Source organism: Arvicola amphibius, chromosome 8, assembly GCF_903992535.2.
Source record: "Arvicola amphibius chromosome 8, mArvAmp1.2, whole genome shotgun sequence".
Classification (NCBI taxonomy): Eukaryota; Metazoa; Chordata; class Mammalia; order Rodentia; family Cricetidae; genus Arvicola; species Arvicola amphibius.
Window position 1 is genome coordinate 66,188,952 of NC_052054.1, and position 16,674 is coordinate 66,205,625.

Genomic DNA, 16,674 nt, shown 5'->3' on the forward strand with positions numbered 1-16,674 from the left:
AGGGCCTGCCAGGCTCCAGATGCTGTGGGCTAAGAAATCTGTAGGAAGACCTTGACCTGAGCAGTTAGGCTATCAATTCCTGCTATTCTGTCCACATCTGGAGATCTTCAGTTTAGATGAAAGGCAGTTTCTCCCAGTGGTCAGCACTTGACAGTTGAAGCAAATTGTGGATGGATGTTGTTTTGTGCCCATTCATCTTCTGTCTTCTTTGGAGGGAAAAGAATGCTGCTGCTAGGAGCCAACCTGTCTCTTTTTGTTATAAAATGTTTTTTAATAATTAAATATTTAAATGCCATATTCCCCAGGTCTCTGAGCAGCTAAGGGCTGTTTATCAGGTGTAACAACAGAATAGAATCAGCCTGGAAAGCTGGATTTGAGCTTGACTCTACTGGCTCTTAACTTAACAGGTAAGATTTACACTCATAGGGGCTGGAGAGATGGCTCAGAGGTTAAGAGCATTGCCTGCTCTTCCAAAGGTCCTGAGTTTAATTCCCAGCAACCACATGGTGCTCACAACCATCTTTAATGGGGTTTGGTGCCCTCTTCTGGTGTGCAGCATACACACAGACAGAATATTGTTACATAATAAAAAACAAATAAATAACAATAAAATAAATATGTTTTAAAAGATTTTACACTCATAAAAAGATGGAAAGAAGAAAAAACTGCTTGCAACAGAAGGTTAATGGCAGAACTAACAATAGTAGAGAACATCTTAATATAATTTAAATGAGGATTGGATTAAATATAAAGTATTTTTGTAAGAGGCTTAAAGGTACATACCAGTTTAAAACATGAGGCTTATTGTTTTGTAGTCTGAAATGAGATGCAATGAACAGACAATTAAAAAATTTAACAGTAGACATAGGTGCATTTAAGTTACATGTATGAACACACACAGAGTGAACAGGAATTGGGTGAAGTGGATGCTCTTGGTGGGCCCTACCAAAAGCATGCCACTGCACAAAACACACTTGCAACAGAATCAACAAGAGCAATTTAGAAAGAAAAACATAAGTAAATTGGGGACCAGACAGGGTATACCTCAGTAAAGATGCAGGACTGGTAACCTGCGCTGGCTCCCAGTTAATATGGCCTTTAAGTCACCTGACCCTCTATCGAAATGGCAGCAGTCACATGTATATGGAAAAGCCACTCAGTTAAGATTGGTGGTGAAGTCACCTGATCTCAGTTAAGATGGTGGTAAAGTCACCCTGACCTCAGTCAAAATAGCAGCAGTTACATGTTGTATGGAAAAAGCCACAATTTTTGAGCTGCAGGGATTTTAAGCTTAATAGTAAGAGAGACCTAGACGTATGATATGCCCTGTGGCTGAAGCCACCATGCCACAAGCTGCAGAGGGAAGCAAAAAGTCTGGAGTTGAAAACAGCTACCTTTTGGATCTGACCAATCTTGTTGGCATCGTAGTAGTGGCAGGGACAGGTTTGAGGAAATTTCTTCCATTTTGCCTGTACACTGACAGTAGTTAGAAAGTTCCATAAAAGTGGAGCTGGTGGGACACCGGTGGAGTGAGTGTAGGACCTGAAGAAGTAGGGCATTAAGGGCTTGGGGTTTAGGGCTTCTAAAATGCATCCATCTCAGGGGGAATGGACATGGATGGCTTGCTACCATAGCTGAAACCATGAAAAATGGCAACACCACAAGACCTACAATGGAACGTCTTCCCCCCCTATAGGCAGGGTGTTAAAGCAGCACGAACACCGCAGGACCCATTGGGAAAACATCCTCTGCCCCAGGTGGGGTGCAACATCCCTGACTGGATTGGTCAGGGTAACTCGAAAGGCAGAGAGAGGCCAGAGGCCACTCCAAACAGCCATACACAGCGGGGGGGGGGGGGAGGAGAAAAGAAAAGAAGAGAGAAGAAAAATCTCGGGGGACCCCTGGGCCCCCAGTTGAATGCATTGCACAGTGTGTGCAGAGCTAGCAAGGGAGGACTGACCCTGGGTCAGTCTGGTCACCATTTTAGCTAAGGAGAGCAATCAGAGATGAATGTCAGCAAAGGGCTCAACTGTTCGTAGTTGGGGGCTGTCCCCCCATTTCTAGGAACACCAGAATATGCTGGAAGCTCACTGGTCCATTCCTCGGGTTTGAAGAAATGGTTGAACTGACTAGAATGGGGAAACTCACCTAATTGAAACTGGTGGTGTGCATGGAAATCACGCTTTTAGAAATTGTGCTCAGGCATATGGAACATGTGGCTGTTGTGGAAAAAATACCCAGTTCTGGATGTGACTCCAGGAGTGGGGAGAGGGATGAGAGAGCATCTGAGTCCTGGAACCAATGTACTGAATACATAAAATGCTACAGATCCCCAAGTGGCTGCAGCAGCAGAACACTGCAGGTCCCCAAGCGGCAGCACTGGGCATTGGGTCCTGAGAGCAGCCAGTCCCAGACATGGATGGTGCACGAGACCATGCTGCAGGTCTCCAAAGGTGGCTGGGTCATGAGCAGGGAACCACAAAGCAGGTGAGAGACGATGGAGAAACACACCATGCAGGGTGACCTGGATATTCATTAGGTAGGTTGTGGAAGGGAAGGGGAGAAGAGAGATGAGCAAAGAGAAAGAAAGAGGGGGGAGAGAAGGGAAAGACGGAAGCTACCTCTTTGAGAGGGAGATGGAAAAGGAAGGGTCTCAGGCCTCTGCAGATGAGAGAAGGAGTAGGCCGTGGCTTGTCTCTTAAAGAGACAGAACAGATCATTACATAACCCAAGCTCAGAAAGACAAGCATAGTATGTATTCACTTATAAGTGGATATTGCAGGGCCAGTGGTGGTGCACGCCTTAATCCCAGCACTTGGGAGGCAGAGGCAGGCTTATCTCTGCGTTTGAGGCCAGCCTGGTCTAAAAAGTTAGTTCCAGGACAGGGAAAGGCTACACAAAGAAATCCTTTCTCAGGGCTGGAGAGATGGCTCAGCCGTTAAAGGCTAGGCTCACAACAAAATATAAGAAATCCTTCTCAGAAAAAATGAATATTAGGTGTAAAGTAAGGGATAAGCTGGCTGCAATCTACAGCCCAGGGAATCTAGAAAAAAAGAGGGACAAATAGATTTCCCTGGGAAGGAGAAATAGAAAAGATCTTCTGGGTAAACTGGGGGGGAGTGAGGAAAGAGAGCAGTGGGTATGGGAAGGATGGGAACATGAGGGACTGGGGTGATCTAGTTGGGGGTGAGACGGAGGGGGAGAGTCATGAAAGAGATGTCTTGATGTGGGAGGGACATTTCAGGGTTAGGGAGAAACCTGATGCCGGGGGCATTCCCAGGAATCCATGAGGATAACCCCCAACTAATATGCCTAGCAATAATGGATGAGGGTACCTGAACTGGGCATCTTCCTCTAGTTAGACTGGTGACTACCCTAATTGTCATCAGAAAGCTTTTTATCTAGTAACTGATGGGATCAGATGCAGAGATCCATTGCCAAGAATTGGGCACAGTTCCTAGTGTTTTGTAGAAGAGAGGGAGAAGGATTGTACCAGCTAGTGGGCTCAAGGTCATGACAGAGTAACCCATACAGATGGCTGATCTGAGCTCATGGGAGTACAGGAACTCTAGGCCAACAGCTAGGAAGCCAGCATAGGACCAACTTATACCCTCTGTATATGTGTGCCAGTTGTGTAGATTAGTCTATTTGTGGGGCTCCTACCATTAGGACCAGGACATGTCTCTGGAGCTTCAGCTGGTGTTTAGGATTCTATTTCCCATGCTGAGCTGCCTTTCCCAGTCTTGATGCAGGGGGAAGAGCTTTATCCTCTTTCAAATCGATGTGCCATGCTTTGCTGACACCCATGGGAGGCCTGCCTCTTTATGAATAGACTGAAGCAGAGTGTATGGGGATGTAGGGGGAGGTGGAGAGGACAAGAGGAGAGTGATGTGGGATTCCCCTCTGTGTGCCATGAATACCATTGTTTAATAAAGAAACCACCTTGGCTTGTGAAAGGGTAGAGTAGAGTCAGGTGGGGAAAACTAAACTCCATGCTGGGAGAAAGAAAGCAGAGCCAGTGAGACACCATGTAGCCAACAGAGGGGAAAGATGTGAGGTGCCAGATGGAACTTTGTCAGTAGGCCACAAGCCTCATGGTAAAATATAAAATCATGAAAATGGGTTAATTCTAAAGGTAAGAGCTAGCTAACAGTATATTTAAATGATTGGCCAATCAGTGATTTAAATAATATAGTTTCTGTGTGATTATTTAGGTTCTGGGCAGTTGGGAACAAACAAGCAGTCTCCATACAATAGGAGAGAGCAAGGGGAGACTTTGGTTGGGATGTAAAATAAATTGATAAAATTAGTTAATAATTGTTTTAAAGAGTCTGCAGTTTTAGACATCTTCAACCTTCAAAGCCTTCACAAAATTCCTCAAAGGCATTGGAACTTCCTATCACACAGTGAGGAGTACTGACAGTGAAGGGAAAGATGCTGGGGAGCAGTGATCACAATGTTGAGTCACAGCAGTGAAAAGCAGTTGTGATGGCCTTGCGCACAAAAGCAGCAGTGATGGCCATGTGCACAAAAGCAGGCTGTGGATGGCCATGTGCACAAAAGCAGCTGTGATGGCCATAGCACAAAGCAGCAGTATGGCCATAGCACAAAAGCAGCTGTGATGGCCAGGTGCGCAAAAGCAGCTGTGATGGCCAGGTACACAAATGCCAAGTCAAGGGAATGAAGCATGCAGGTTTGAATAAGGATGGTCCCCATAGGCTCATAGGTTTGAAAGCTTGATCACCAGGGAGGGGAACTATCTGAAAGCATAAGGAACTATGGGGTAAGCTTTGAGATTTCAAAAGGCCTATGCCAAGTCAAGAATCTCCCTCTCTGCACATGGATGAGGATATAGTTCTCAGCTACTGCTCCAACATCTCCCTGTGTACTGCCATATTTCTATGCCATGATGACAATGGACTAAACCTCTGAGACTCTAATTAAGCCCCAATTAAATATTTCCCTTCAAAAGAGTTTCTTTGGTCATGGGGTATCTTTCACAGCAATAGAATAGTGACTTAAGACAGACACAATGGGATTTTACTCAGCTGTAAGAAAACTGCAATTTGCACATATGCAGGAGGAGGTGGAAATCATTATACTGAGTGAATTAATCCAGATCTAAAAAGACAAATGTTGCATCTTCTCACTTATATGTGTATCTCAGTGTGGTGTATTTACATGTGTTGCTGTGTTTAATTTGACATACCTTCTGAAGTATCCAGAAAAGTAGAACAGGACCTTCTGTAGGGTGAAGAAAAACAATCCTAAGGGAGGTGGCATAGCACAACACAGATGATGGTGAAGGGAAATACAGAAAATGGGGAGGGGGAATTAATCAGTAAGAGTACTGGGACATAGGGCAGAAGGAGAGTAGGGAATGTTTAGCTTTAAAAAAGATGTTTGAGCCAGGCAGTGGTGGCACATGCCTTTAATCCCAGATCTCTGTGAGTTTGAAGCCAACCTGGTCTCCAAGATCTAGCTCCAGAAAAGGCCCCCAAAACTACAGAGAAACCCTGTCTTGAAAAAAAAGGATGTTTGAAAAAGCCATATAGAATTCCATAAAATTGATAAGCTTCCTAAATATTTCATGTATATATAGATGTATGTGCATATAAGTATACATATATCCATATAAAAGTATATAACTGGAGCTACCCTAAACAGGGAATTAGTCTCCTCTAGTAGGAATTATATGCAATCAAAAGTCATTGTACGATTCTCAAAGATCTTAGAAGAGGGGGAAAAAGAAATGATGACTGAGTGTAAAAACTAAGATATCAGTGTGAGTAGAAAGAAAAAGAGCTAGGGGGGAGAGAAGGTACAGGAAGGCACTAGAAAGGCAATGAGTATAAAGTCTAATGCCACAAATGTAATAAAATATTTCAGTTAATACAATTGCTGCTCAAAAGATAAACCTAAGAAAGAAAAGTGTTGTTCTTGAAAAGAAACCTCACAATGAAGAATGGATGCTGCTTGCAGGGTCAGAGGTGAAGGAGCATACTGAGAGAACAAGACAGAGTGGGGAACTCCTAGCATGAGGTGGGGTAGAGATGCAACATAAGCAGCTGAGTTTAAGAATCTGGCTGGGGCGAGTAAGACATTAAGAAAGAAGACTCAAGTGAAAGAAGTAAGGCCAGGGTCATGTGGACAGTAAGTACTCTCTCTTATGGAGATGCACAAGCAAATTGGGAACTCATTGAGCTGCTGATGTTATATATGTCAGGAATGGGGAGGTAGGTTAGCTCCTGTCAGAGGGCTTCTCCATAGGAGAATGTCTAAGGCTTCAGTCAGCACGGATGAAGAAGCTGCAAATGGCACTTACTACACTCACTATCAGCATCTACACAAGGACCAGGGGAAGAATTTGGCATTCCCAAGAGTCTAGGGGCATGAGGTTGGAATCAATGACATGGCTATGCTCATGTCAACAATGCAATTCACTCATGTTCCAAAGTAGCATGTCCACGGGATAGTAGGGAACAAAGAAGAAGAAGGCAATCATATGAAGAGAAATAAGAAATGAGGGATGGGCACTACACAGATATGCCCCACAGGAAACAGAAGAGAAAAACGGGCATCTGATACTTGGGCCAGCTACAAACACCACACAAAGAATTCTGAAATTCCAGTCACATCACAAGATTTGTGCCACATCTCCAGACATTGAATACTCAGCAGAGAGATCACAACTCCTCTTAGACTCTTTATTGCCAGCATTTTGATGAGGTGTAGGAAGGGGTAACTAGGCTTTCAGGTTAGGACTCTCTGAAGACCTCATGGGCTTTCTCTGCTGCTCCAAGCATCCAACAATAGAACCCCAAGACCTAATAGGATGATGATAGCCAGGATGAGCCGGATGTAATTCTCTAATCTGTAATTTGACTCTGTGGAGAAAAAATATTTAAAATTTTTATGTCAATCGTATCAATTTATTTGTAGATGTTTTTTCTCTAGTGACCACTACATTTGGTCTTAGAATACATCTCTACATGAGTTATAGAAATACCACTTCTGCCAAATACACAGACAACTAGGAGGCTTTTTGGTTGGATGATCTTGAGGCAGTTAGATTACAAAACTCAGCTACTGCAATTTCTACAATGTCAGAATCAGGCAAGGATCATATTTCTTTGGAGCAAAGCATTAAAAGAGATGCATGTTGAACCTGAACCAAAATCATTTACAGTCTATCTAAAGAGAATTGGTGCTGATTACTAGGATACTGTTACCATGACTTTTTGGTTCTGGTATATTCACCAGAATCTGTGGTACAGCTCTTGTCATTAACTACTTAAAACACAGATTATATTTGCAGAGTGAAAATTTATACTTGCACTACAGTTCTTAGAGAACACATCTGTGCCCCTAGTCTCCATACCCAAATGTCCCCTCCACTGAAACTCTGAAACATTACAACTCACTGGATAAACTAAGGATAAAGAACTGAATCTTATCCATCATGGAATCTGGATCTGTTCTCTCCCTACATAACCCTACAATTCCTAATTAAAATTCCTCTTGTTCTCTTTGGCAAATGTCTTTATACCTTCTCCGCTACTGTGATGGCTATTCATGTGCAGCACTGTGCTCATAAAATATGATATAAGACAAAGATTCAAGTCTTCTGGAATGAGTAAATAACATAAGCACTCTCAAATTCTCTATCACTATTAGCTAGCAAGGGATGTGTGTGTTTCTGTGTGTGCAGTCAGGAACTGGGTAGAATACTACACATCAAGATGTATAATGATGTCTCTTCTACAAAAGGACATACCTGCATATGCCATAATTTCACATAATTAACAGATAACCTTCAGATTCCAGAATGCAGATGAAGTGATTCCAGACAGGACAGTGGTGCACTGTGCAACATTCAACACACAACTGAAACACAGTGGAATTGCTGCATCTCACTTGACTGGCATATCTTGAGACCTCTCTGATTGTAGATATAAAGGGCTACTGTATGGCATGAGAATCTCAAGCGCTGAAGATACAATAGAAGAAATAGACTCTTCAGTCAAAGGAAACATTAAATCTAATAAAAGCTTAACCCAAAATATCCAGGAAATATGGGACACCATGAAAAGACCAAACCTAAGAATAATAGGTATAGAAGAAATAGAAGGAGTTCAATTCAAAAGCACAGAAAATATATTTAATAAAATCATAGAAGAAAACTTCCCCAACCTAAAAAAAGATATGTCTATGAAGATACAAGAAATAAGCTGGGGTAGTGATTCTACTATCTAACAAAATAGACTTCAACCTAAAGTCAATCAAAAGAGACAAAGAAGGATATTTCATATTAGTCACAGGAAAAATCCATCAGGAGGAAATTGGGGCATAGATGTTCAGGATTGAGATTTCCTCCTGAACATCTATGCCCCAAATACAAAGGCACCCTCATATGTTAAAGAAATACTTCTAAAGCTTAAATCATACATTAAAACACTAATAGTGGGATACTTCAACACTCCACTCTCACCACTGGACAGGTCAGTCAGACAAAAAAAAAATGAACAGTGAAATAAGGGAACTAACAGATATTATGACTCAAATGGACTTAACAGACATCTATAGAATATTCCATCCAAACAGAAAAGAATATACCTTCTTCTCAGGACCTCAATGAACCTTATCAAAAAACAACCACATACTCGGTAACAAAACAAACCTCAACAGATAGAAAACAATTGGAATAACCCCATGACTTAAAACTAGAATTCAACAGCAACACTAATTCCAGAAAACCCAAAAACACATGGAAATTAAACAATACTCACCTGAATCAGCAATGAGTCAAGGAAGAAATAAAGGTAGAAATTAAAGACTTCCTGAAATTCAATGAAAATGACCACACAATATACCCAAATATATGGGGCACAATGAAAGCAGTGTTAAGAGGAAACTTCACAGCACTAAATACTTACATAAAGAAGCAGGAAAAATCCCACACTAGTGAATTAACAGAACATTTGAAAACTGTAGAACAGAAGAAGCAAGCTCACCCAAGAGAACTAGACAGCAGGAAATAAAAACATTGAAAGCTGAAATCAACAAAATAGAAACATAGAAAACAATACAAAGGATCAATGAGACAGAGTTGGTTCTTCAAGAAAATAATAAAATAGACAAATATTTATCCAAACTAACCAAAAGACAGAGAGAGAATATCCAAATTAACAAAATAAGAAATGAAAGGAGAGACATAACAACAGGCATGGAGGAAATCCAGAGAATTATCAAATCCAAAGAGCCATCATCCACCATGATCAAATTGGCTTTATCCCAGAGATGCAGGGATGGTTCAGCATATAAAAATCTTTCAATGTAATCCACCATATAAACAAACTAAAAAATACCCACAGCCTCATGTACATGCACCACATACCACTCATATTAAAAAGAGAGAGAGAGAGAGAGAGAGAGAGAGAGAGAGAGAGAAACACAAAAGATGGTTTAATTATGTGAGAACTGACAGCAAAAGAAGATCCCTGAAGAATTACTTTTCAAAAGAAACAGATGTAGTCTCTGTCACACAAGGATAGATGTCAGGGGGATGAGTTGATAACTTTCCAATTCATGACTCTGTTGAGACGTATGCCAAGTGTCTACAAAAGATAAATCTCCAAAATCCCATTTCATACATAATTCTAAATATCACAGAGGATTTCTTGGCTGCAGCAGTGAAATTAAGCTTCATCAGCAAATACTACATAAAAGTAGATGTCTAAGAATGTGCAGACCCCAGCAAGACTGCTGTATACCACCTGCTCACACAGAAACTCATCATGAATCATTCCCTTCTCTATCCTACACGGAATTTCTCACTTGATATTTTCTATCCCAGGATTCTATCTCAAGTATGTTTCCAAGTTGAACTTCCATGGCCCTGCCTACTTTATTCCCCATACAGAAAATGTGAGCTTTCTTCTGTTAATGTTTCCTACAGTCTACCAGACTTTGTTGACTCCCCATGGGAGCCCTTACCAGTTTGAAGGATTGGATGGGGTAGGATGGGAGAAAAACGAAGAGGGGTAGGAAGAGGGGGGAAGAACTGTGGCTGGGATGTAAATGAAATTTTTTTAAATTATTTTAAAATGAGAAAAGCAAAATTAACACTCAAAAAATGTTTCCTCCATTCTCCACTGGATTGAAGACTGTTCAGAGGTGGCACCATGATGTCCAAAGAGTGGTGGGACAGTAAGTGTAGTACTCGCTCCTTGTAGTGGGAGGATGCTTGTTTGTTCCCAGCTGCCCAGACCATGAAATAGTCACACAGAAACTATGTTATTTGCAATATGATTTGGCCAATAGCCTAAGCATATTTCTGGCTTACTATTATATCTTAAATTGACCAATTTCTATTAATATGTATATTACCATGAGGTCATGACCTACTGATAGTTTCAGTGAGCTCCAGCACAAGTGTTTGTCCCTGGTGGAGGCTACATAGCTTTTTGTAACTCCACCTTCTTTTCTCCCAGCATTCAGTTTAGTTCCCCCATCTCCCCACCTAGCTCTAGTCTGCCCTATCACAGGCCAAGGCAGCTTCTTTATTCATTAACCAATAAAAACAACACATATACAGAAGTATTTCCCACACCAGTCCCTCATCAAGAAAATTTCCTTATGCAAGAGATGAAGACCATTAAAAAGTTACATTACATATACCATTACAAATACAACAAACCAAAATGCAGAGATGTGGAGCTCAGTCACAATAGATACATCTATTGTGAAAGAGGGGAGGAAAAATTGTTGGAGCCAATGGATCAGGGAGTTTGTTGTGAGATTGTGTCTCCTACTAATGTCAAAAGCAATACACATAAAGTTTCATCAACATGGCAAAGTAAACATGAGCTGGACAAGGACAACAAGATAGACATGCCATAGTGGATGGGAGAAAGCCCATGAGGCCTCACTCTACATAAATGACTATAAGGAACTAGGGATGCTGAGAGTGGGGGAATAGTCTTCCCCAGGGAAGAGAACATGAAGTGGTTATTCAATACCAATGCTCAGCTCTACAAACATATATATAATCACATTATACAGACTAAGCATGTTATGCCAAAAATATATTCATTCATATACACTGATATATAGTAAAAATAAGCCATGGATTTGAAAGAGAACAAGGAGGGGTACATGGGAGGGTTTAGAGAAAGGGAAAGGAGGGGAGAAAATGGTGTCTTATAACCAAAAAGGGAAATAAAAAAAACAGGATGATCTCTTGAGATCTAAAAAACTGTCATCAATAGAAAAACTAGCAGATACTCTCAATTTTTCTGTCACCATCAGCTAGTAATGTATTTGTCACACAAATAACTCAGAAAGGGACATTCTGAAAGATGATTCTCATTATGGACAGATGAGGATTTCTATACCCCAGATGAATATGTCCACAAAATAATATGATTAATTATATAATTAATATAATTATTCTCAGAGTCCATGAGAGAAGCAGCAATTTCTGTCAGAAGTGCAGTGTGCAGCACATGACACATAGGAGACATAAAGTAGAATTGATACATCCCACGTGAAATCCGTTGAGACCTCCTGTCTAACCACAGAGATAAGAAACAAGAACCAGAGAGGGGAGAGTGTCTGCCTGCCAGGCAGGACAGAAGGTCCCCACAAGGGAATGCAGGGCACCTTCAGATTCTGCTGCAGGGTCTTCTGTGTTCCACTTGACCCTGACCTCCCCCCACATTCACCCTTTTGTCTGCGGGGGGGGGGGGGGGGGGAGGGGGGGAGGAGTGGTCCTTGGACTACCAGGAGTCCCTTTTTCTTTGCTGAGAAGTTCCATCCAGATGGGAAAAGTTCCTGCTCCTGCACTGAGGAGATCCACCCAGAGAGTCAGTCACAGCCAAGATTGGACCAAGACACCAAGACGCTCCTGCTGCATTTGAAGGAAGAGATGGGCAGGTGTCAATGCAAGAATTCCTCCAACAAACTGAAAGGCAACATGACATCACCAGAATCCAGGGATCACCCAACAAGAAGAATTGAACGCCCTACTCCAAAAGAAGTAGAAGAAATCAACTTTAAACGGAACATTATGAAAATAAAAGAGGACCTTAAACAGGATGTGAAAAACTGATGTAAAGAAATGGAGATGGAGACTTTGGCCTCCAGGCAGGTCGCAGGATCCCTGCGGAGGGGTGCGGGCTCCTTCAGATTGTGCTGCCAGGTTCGTTGTGTGCTATTCCATCCCGCCCTGCCCCCACCCTGGCCCTTTTGTGCGGGCGGCGTCCCTGGGCTGCCTGGAATCCCTGATCCTGTGCCCTGAAGTTCCGTCTGAACTGGTGAGTGAATGCGGACCCTGGGGCAACCTGCCCTGGAAGAGAGCACAGACCCCCACCCCCCAGCTCCCTCTGCTGGCTTGTCTCTGTTTCTCACGTCCCTGCCTCTCCCAAGCCTTCCCTAGTGTTTTCAGGTGTCCTGCTCCTGTACTAAGGCCACCCACCCAAAAGGGTCAGACTCTGGCCTCCAGGCAGGTCTGAGGATTCCTGCAAGGGAGTGCGGGGTTCTTCAGATTGTGACGCAAGGAATAGGTCCTCCTCTGGCACTGGGGAGATCCAACCAGTTTCACTCACAGCAAAGATTGGTCTAGGACACCAAGCGCCTCCGCGCTCCTTTTGAAGGAAGAGATGGGCAGGCGCCAATGTAGGAGCTCCTCCAACAACATGAGAGGCAACATGACATCACCACAAGCCAGTCATCCCGAAACAACAAGAATTGAACACCCTACCCCAGAAGATATAGAAGAAACCGACCTTAAACAGTACTTTATGAAAATAATAGAGGACCTTAAACAGGAGGTAAAAAAACTGCCATAAAGAAATGGAGATGACAAACAAAAAGGTAGACGAAATAAATAAATCTCTCAAAGATACCCAAGAAAAACAAGAAAATCAAGATAAAGCAATCAAACAGGTAAGGGAAACAGTACAAGACCTGATAAATGAAATGGAGGTACTGAAGAAAACACAATCTGAGGGACGACTGGAAATGGAAACTCTGAGTAAACGAACAGAAACTTCAGAGACAAGTATTTCCAACCGAATACAAGAGATGGAAGAAAGAATCGCAGACTCTGAAGATACTATAGAGGAAATAAACTCACAGATTAAAGAACTAAACAAATCTAACAAATTCTTAACACAAAACATTCAGGAAATCTGGGACACCATGAAAAGACCAAACCTAAGAATAATTGGGGTAGAAGAAGGAGAAGAATTACAACTCAAAGGCCCAGAAAACATATTCAACAAAATTATAGAAGAAAACTTCCCCAACCTAAAGGAGGAGGTTCCTATGAAGGTACAAGAAGCCTACAGAACACCAAATAGACTGGATCAAAAGAAAGCATCCCCACGCCATATAATAATCAAAACACAAAACATACAGAATAAAGAACAGATATTAAGAGCTGCAAAGGAAAAAGGTCAAGTAACATATAAAGGGAAACCTATCAGAATTACACCTGATTTCTCAATGGAAACCATGAAAGCCAGAAGAGCTTGGATAGATGTGCTACAGACACTAAGGGAACATGGATGCAAGCCTAGACTATTATACCCAGCAAAGCTTGCATTCACCATTGATGGAGAAAACAAGATATTCCAGGACAAAAACAGATTTAAACAATACGCAGCCACAAATCCAGCCTTGCAGAAAGTAATAGAAGGAAAATCACAAACCAAGGAGTCCAACAACGCCCACAATAACTCAGGCATCTAGCGACCCTTTACCAGCACAACTAGAAGAAGGGAAACACACAAACTCTACTACTAAAAATGACTGAAGTTAACAACCACTGGTCATTAATATCACTTAATATCAATGGACTCAATTCACCTATAAAAAGGCACAGGCTAAGAGACTGGATACGAAAACAGAATCCAACATTTTGCTGTTCACAAGAAACACACCTCAACCACAAAGACAGACACCTACTCAGAGTAAAGGGTTGGGAAAAGGTTTATCAAGCAAATGGCCCTAAGAAACAAGCGGGTGTGGCCATACTAATTTCCAACAAAGTTGACTTCAAACTAAAATCAATCAGAAGAGATGGAAAGGGACACTTTATACTCATAACAGGAAAAATCCATCAGAATGAAGTCTCAATCCTGAATATCTATGCCCCTGATATAAAAGCTCCCACTTATGTAAAAGAAACACTTCTAGAACTCAAGGCAGCCATCAAACCACACACATTAATAGTTGGAGACTTCAACATTCCTCTCTCACCAATGGACAGGTCAATCAGACAGAAACCTAACAGAGAATTGAAAGACTTAATGGAGGTAATGAACCAAATGGACTTAACAGACATCTATAGAACATTCCACCCAAATAGGAAAGAATATACCTTCTTCTCTGCGGCTCATGGAACCTTTTCGAAAATTGACCATATACTTGGTAACAAAGCAAACTTCCACAGTTACAAAAAAATATTAGTAACCACCTGTGTCTTATCGGATCACCATGGATTAAAATTAGAATTCAACAACAATGCTACCCCCAGAAAGCCCACAAACTCATGGAAACTGAACAGTCAACTACTGAACCACACCTGGGTCAAGGAAGAAATAAAGAAAGAAATTAAAGTCTTTCTTGAATTTAATGAAAACAAAGACACAACATACTCAAACCTATGGGACACAATGAAAGCAGTGCTAAGAGGAAAGTTCATAGCACTAAGTGCCCACTTAAAGAAAGCAGAGAAAGCGCTCATGGGTGACTTAACAGCACACCTGAAAGCTCTGGAAAAAAAAGAAGCAGACTCACCTAGGAGAAGTAGAAGACTGGAAATAATCAAATTGAGGGCAGAAATCAACAAAATAGAAACACAGAAAACAATCCAAAGAATCAATGAAACAAGAAGCTGGTTCTTGGAGAAAATCAACAAGATTGACAAACCCTTAGCCAAACTAATCAAACGGCAGAGGGAGAACACGCAAATTAATAAGATCAGAAATGAAAAGGGGGACATAACCACAGACACAGAGGAAATTCAGAGAATCAGTAGATCTTACTACAAAAGCCTGTATGCCACAAAATTGGAAAATGTAAAAGAAATGGACAGTTTTTTAGATAAATACCATATACCAAAGTTAAACCAGGACCAGGTAAATGCTCTAAATCGTCCTGTAAGTCGCGAAGAATTAGAAACTGTTATCAGAAACCTCCCTACCAAAAAGAGCCCAGGACCAGATGGTTTCAATGCGGAATTCTACCAGAACTTCCAAGAAGACCTAATACCTATACTCCTTAAGGTATTTCATAATATAGAAACGCAAGAGTCACTGCCAAATTCCTTCTATGAAGCTACAGTTACCCTGATACCTAAACCACACAAAGACTCAACCAAGAAAGAGAATTACAGGCCAATCTCACTCATGAACATTGATGCAAAAATTCTCAATAAAATACTGGCAAACCGAATCCAAGAACACATTAGAAAAATTATCCATTACGATCAAGTAGGCTTCATCCCAGAGATGCAGGGCTGGTTCAACATACGAAAATCTATCAATGTAATCCGTCATATAAATAAACTGAAGGAAAAAAAACCATATGGTCATCTCATTAGATGCTGAAAAAGCATTTGACAAAATTCAGCACCCTTTTATGATAAAGGTCTTGGAGAGATTAGGGATACAAGGGTCATTCCTAAATATAATAAAAGCTATTTACAGCAAGCCGACAGCTAACATCAAATTAAACGGAGAGAAACTCAAGGCTATCCCACTAAATTCAGGAACACGACAAGGCTGTCCACTCTCTCCTTATCTCTTCAATATAGTGCTTGAAGTTCTAGCAATAGCAATAAGACAACATAAGGGAATCAAGGGGATTCAATTTGGAAAGGAAGAAGTTAAACTTTCATTATTTGCAGATGATATGATAGTATACATAAGCGACCCCAAAAACTCCACCAAAGAACTCCTACAGCTGATAAACTCCTTCAGTAACGTGGCAGGTTACAAGATCAACTCCAAAAAATCAGTCGCCCTTTTATACACAAAGGATAAGGAAGCAGAGAGGGAAATCAGAGTAGTATCACCTTTCACAATAGCCACAAATAGCATAAGATATCTGGGAGTATCTCTAACCAAGGAAGTGAAGGATTTATTTGACAAGAACTTTAAGTCTTTGAAGAAAGAAATTGAAGAGGATACCAGAAAATGGAAGGATCTCCCCTGCTCGTGGATTGGGAGGATCAACATAGTAAAAATGGCAATTCTACCAAAAGCAATCTATAGATTCAATGCAATCCCAATCAAGGTCCCATTAAAATTCTTCACAGAGATTGAGAGGACAATAATCAACTTTATATGGGGAAACAAGAAACCCAGGATAGCCAAAAAAATCTTATACAATAAAGGTTCTTCTGGAGGCATTGCCATCCCTGACTTCAAACTCTATTACAAAGCTACGGTGTTGAAGACAGCTTGGTATTGGCATAGAAACAGAGAAGTTGACCAATGGAATCGTATAGAAGACCCGGATCTTGAACCACAGACCTATGAACACCTGATTTTTGATGGAGGAGCCAGGGGTGCACAATGGAGGAAAGAGGGCATCTTCAACAGATGGTGCTGGCATAACTGGATGTCAACCTGTGGAGGAATGAGGGTGGATCCATGTCTATCA

General features: G+C 41.4%; 1 long non-coding RNA gene across 1 annotated transcript; it reads right to left on the reverse strand.

Annotated features, from left to right (window-relative positions):
• Positions 1-6,693: 6,693 nt before the first annotated feature.
• LOC119820254 lies at positions 6,694-7,942 on the reverse strand. The gene is made up of 2 exons (XR_005286452.1): positions 7,778-7,942; positions 6,694-6,887 (listed from the first exon to the last, which is right to left on the reverse strand). It is a non-coding gene; the product is annotated as an uncharacterized LOC119820254 (long non-coding RNA).
• Between the last annotated feature and the right edge of the window lie 8,732 nt (positions 7,943-16,674).